We start from the raw sequence: 5578 nt of genomic DNA, 5'->3' as shown, positions 1-5578 counted from the left end.
TCAGATTCCCAGGTAAGTATCTTATTCTCAAGTGGGACCCACTCGGAGGTCATACCAATTTGCAAAATTTTCTTTTTAAAATTCTTATTTATTTACTTATTTTTTTTTAGTGGGCCCACACACATGTGGCACCCTATTTGAAAATAAAAAGATTTTACAAAACAAAATAAAGCTTTATTTTCAAAAGGATTTTAAAAGTGGATTGAGATGGCATTTCTATAAAAGCCTCTCATTTATTTCAATACTCATTTTTTTTTTCTTTGATTTGTTTAAATAATTTTTGTTTTAAGAAGGAGGCAGCCTTAAATGGCACAGCCGAACTTCCAAAAAAAAATTAAAAAATAATAAATTTGATTTCTATCTAAACTTAGGAAATGAAACAAGGTTTTGGAAAAACCAAAGAGGCGCCTCTTTTTAAAACAGCAAGTTTTCAAAATAAGGAGGCATCGGTTTCACGCCTTTGCAAGATTTTCAACAAAATTTTCAAAAAAATTTAACGGAACCTCATTAAGGGGGGAAGGGGATGCGTTTCTTTTGAAGAGGAAAGGAAAGTTTTAAAAGGGGCTCTCAAGGTGGAAAGAGAGAGAGGCGTTTTCACCTTCTTCATCCCCAACCATTTGCTATCGAGATCCCTCTTCAGCCACTACAGCCCAGCCGCAGGTTTCTCACCATCTCCAACCCACCAACAATAGCTTCATCCTTCTTCAGCCCAACCACCAGAGACTTCAACGGCTGCATCACCATCACCACCAATCGCAGATCTTCCACCTCCAACAGTTGCCGCTCTTTAGCCACTACAGCCCCAGCCGGAGGAGAGCCACCACCGTTTTCCCCATCTGCCTCCAGCCCAGCAGCAGGAAATCAATTCTTGATTTCTTTCCAGCAGCCGCAGGATAGTCGCTGGTTCAAAAGGGGTCTTCCACCTCTAGCCAGCTATTGTCGGTGCTTCCTTCAGCCCAATAGCAGAGGATTGGCCATCACTTGCTGGCTACAAATCTATTTGGTGCAGAACATCCCCAAAACCGTTGCTGTAAGCGTACCATCCAGAAGGAGCATTCTACTCCCTTCAGCCCCTGCCAAACCAAGATACTCAACTCGTTGACAGCAAGCGTGGAGGCCACCCTCTCTTTCCCAACCTAAATCTCTACGGTAAGTGAATGCCTCTGAGATGTCTGTAAAAATTGGAGCTTATGTGATCCAACAGTAATATATCATATAGTTATTGAAATTTTCATATTTCTTGATGTTTAATTGCAATCTGCAACTAAAGAGTCTCCACTTGACTACTTGTTTGTGTGATATACTGTCATACGGAGAAAACAGAGGTGCATTTATTCTGGACATGCTTTTTCTTTCAAAGGAATTTTCAGTCTCACTTGACTGGACTCAAACTGCTGAACTCCATATCAAGATTTATAGGTTCCAAATCTACAACAGTTGAAGGCCAAAAGCTCAAAGTTGATGAGTGTCAGCAACTTCTGAATCAACGCAGAGATCTGATTTCCCAGTATAAGAGCTGTGTGGAGGACTTGATTAAGTCGGATAAAAAAAAAAAAATCTTAGAGCTTCCATACCATCGGTCTTGATGGGTGGGCAGCTCTTGGTTTTATGGAGTATGCTAATAAGGAGTTTGCTGGATGTAATTTGTAAAGCATGATAATAAGATGGTTTTTGAAATGTGCTTCAGATTTCATGGAGGGATCGAATATCACTTGGTTTTAACTAATTAGAGATTTCAAGTACTTGAGGTTTCAAATGCTGGTACTTCACATTAATTGATGGTTTAGGTATATTTGATAATGCTCAATCTTTGGTACCTTCTATGCACTGTATTTGCAGGGAGCACTGAATGCTAGTTCTGTACATCCTTATATTCTGCCAACAAACACCTTCCTGCATATCACCTATTATCCCATACTTACCTGCACCATGATCATGTTTCACACTGTTGTAGCCTTCTTTTATCCTTACAGCAGATGTTCCTTTTGTTCACCACCTACAGCAATGTGGTGCATTGCTGTAGTAGCCCTGTGCACATGAGCACATCTTATCCCCATTACATTCACCATTATCCTTTTCCCTCATTGTTGCAATCACAACAACATCCACTCCAGCTGCCATACCTGTTCACCACAGCCCAACCTCCTACAGTCACCTACATACTCCATGGCAACTCAATTGTTATGCATTTACCCACTTTTCTGCTGCAGGTGTGCAGTCTTGAAAATGAGCCATGTTCATGTATGAATATTTTAATATCCATTTAGGCTTTATGAACCATCTTTTGCATGCTTTGTCATTGGTATATAGGGAAGCTCCATACCCATTTTTATTGAAAAATACATTATAATTTGAGAAATATGGCTTCGTGAAATCCCCTACAGAAACTGTATATACCTGTATTTTCTGATTTTACCCATTATATGGATTTTCCATTTATATGTATATGTTTCTCATTACATGTATATATATCTCTCTCTCTATATATATCTATTGTATATCTACCTATATGTATACGTGTATATGTATATATGGATATATATATATATATATATATATATATATATGTATATATATACTTATATATATATATATATCCCTTCATGAGTATTTGCTATTACATGTATTTTTCTTTTCTCTTACTCTTGTAAATACATCATCATTTGATTTATGAAATTTTGTTTCGCTTGATGGTAAAATTCTTGTTTTATGAAGTTATGGCTGGAACTTCATCATTTGATGCTACAATTTCTGTTTTATGAAACTATGGGCTGGAATATCATCATTTGATTTATGAGCTTGATGTTCAAAATTCTTGTTTTATGAAGTTATGGCTGGAACTTCATCATTTGATTTATGAGCTTGATATTCAAATTCCTGTTTTATGAAGTTATGTTGGAACCATCATTTGATTTATGAGATTTTGTCTAGCTTGCTGTTAAAATCCCTATTTTATGAAGCTATGGCTGGAACATCACCCTTGGTTTTATGAAATTTTGCTTAGCTTAGTGCTAAATTCTTGTTTGCTATATCACCCCATTTGCAGCACCAATTATACATATTATTTCATCATTTTCCACGACATTTTCACCTATTCACCAAGCTTTTCATATCCTTTTCATGATATCCTTGAAATAGCCCATGATGCTTCCACAACCCATTTCCTGCACATATTCATTTTCTGCTGCAAGTATGCAGTCTTGATATTTGGCCATATTCATGAACGGATATCTCTATATCCAATCGTGATCTCCCAACCCTCTTTGGCGTGCTTCATTATGGATATATAGGGAGGCTCCATACCCATTTTTACTGGAAATTGCATTATAATTTGAGAAGTATGGTTGTGTGAAATCACCTACAGAAACTGTATATACCTGTAATTTCTGGTTTTACCTATTATACGCAATTTCCATTAGTATGTACATATTTTCTCATTATATGCATATATATATCTATATATATATGTATATCTATATATATTTATCTATATGTATACATATATATGTATATATATATGTATATATATATATGTATGTATATATATATATATACATAGATATATATTTATATATATATATATATATATATCTTCATGTGCTTTTATTTTCATGTATGAACATCCATATATTTTCTCATATAGTTACACCTCCATCGTTACATGACATTTAGCACCTATTTTAGCATTTTGATATATGTATATGTCTCTTCGTTGTATATATTATATATATATGTCCATTTCCTTGTTTATTTTGTACTAACTCTCATTTTGCAGGAAAATCTAGAAGAGGTTGATTCCTTGGCTCCATTTCAATTTTCTTTTACTTTATGTTATGCAATGTAACAATCCGATGTAAACCTTGGAATAAGATTTACTTTTACTGCTTAGATTAGGCCGCATCTCATATAGTTTGATTTCAGTAATATCCTGATTCTATGATGCATATATCTCAATTTTCAAAACCCACCGTGGATGAACACGAACGGCACGTGCACCAACTCTTAGAGAGTTGATGAACTCGGTGGAGTCCATATTTACGGCCCTAGTCGGAATATGGACGAGACCCAGATCCATCATCTCTCTACCAGTCACATTGAGCCTACACTCTTAGGCTATCTTGAAAATGCACCTCATATTTCCAACAAACAAACAACAACTACGCCTTCATCCCAAAACAATTGGGGTCAGCGATATGAACCAAAAAAGAAATTCATTTTGGGTCTTCCACATGAATCCTTTTCCTCCAATCATTTCTATCCAACGCCATGTCCTCGGTGAGGTTCAAAGCATTCATATCCTTTCCTATCATCTCCATCCAAGTCTTCCTAGGCCTACCCCGACCTCTTTTAACTAATATATTTTCCCATTTCTCCAACCTTCTAACTGGAGCATCATTAGGCCTTCGCCGAATATGTCCAAACCACCGTAAACGATTCTCTCGCATCTTATTTTCAATGGGTGCAACACCTACCTTCTTACGTATCTCTTCGTTCTGAATCTTATCTTTTATTGTATTTCCACACATCCATCTAAGCATCCGCATCTCAGCTACACTCATTTTTTGAATATGATGTCTCTTGGCAGCCCAACATTCCGTACCATATAGTAAAGCGGGTCTAATAGTCGTCCTATAAAACTTTCCCTTCAACCGCAATGGCATTCTACGATCGCACAGCACTCCAGTAGCACTTTTCCATTTCATCCACCCAACCTTTATCCTATGATTTACATCTCCATCAATTTCTCCATACTTTTGAATGATGGATCCCAAATATTTGAAATAATCATTCACCGGAATATCTTGCTCACCAAGCTTCACTACACTCCCATCACTACTTCGTTGCTTACTAAACCGACATTCCATATATTCAGTCTTACTCTTACTCAACTTAAAACCTCTAGCTTCCAATGTCTGTCTCCATAATTCTAACTTAGCATTAACCCCAGCTCTAGACTCATCAATCAAAACAATATCATCAGCAAACAACATACACCACGGTACATTTTCTTGAATTGATCTCGTAAGCTCATCCATCACTATCGCAAATAGGAAAGGGCTTAAAGCAGATCCTTGATGTAACCCAACCGTTATCATGAAATTGGTTGTCACCCCTCCACAAGTGCGGACATTGGTTACTACTCCTTCATACATATCTTTAATTATACTAATGTACTTGAGAGAAACACCTTTCTTCATCATTGTCCACCAGAGAACGTCCCTAGGTACTCTATCGTATGCCTTCTCTAAATCAATAAAAACCATATGCAAATCTTTGTTCCTCTCTCTATATCTTTCAATAAGTTGTCTAAGAAGATGTATAGCTTCCATAGTTGATCTTCCAGGCATAAAACCAAATTGATTCTCCGATATCATGACAACCTTCCTCAACCTAGACTCAATCACCCTCTCCCAAAGTTTCATAGTATGACTCATGAGTTTTATACCACGATAGTTTGTGCAATCTTGTATATCACCCTTATTCTTATATAAAGGCACCAAAGTACTCTTCCTCCACTCATTAGGCATCTTATTTGTTCGCCAAATCAAGTTAAAAAGATTTGTCAACCATTCTAAAC

The 5578-nt window shown here is 36.6% G+C and overlaps 1 long non-coding RNA gene across 1 annotated transcript; it reads left to right on the top strand.

Moving 5' to 3' along the window:
• Positions 1-997: 997 nt before the first annotated feature.
• On the top strand, positions 998-1450 carry LOC149829963 (uncharacterized). Its single transcript, XR_016433608.1, has 2 exons — positions 998-1149; positions 1324-1450. It is a non-coding gene; the product is annotated as an uncharacterized LOC149829963 (long non-coding RNA).
• Positions 1451-5578: the final 4128 nt, after the last annotated feature.

Source organism: Nuphar pumila, chromosome 8 (genome assembly GCF_984573655.1).
Source record: "Nuphar pumila chromosome 8, dmNupPumi1.hap1.1, whole genome shotgun sequence".
NCBI lineage: Eukaryota > Viridiplantae > Streptophyta > Magnoliopsida > Nymphaeales > Nymphaeaceae > Nuphar > Nuphar pumila.
This window is presented reverse-complemented; position numbering and strand designations above follow the sequence as displayed.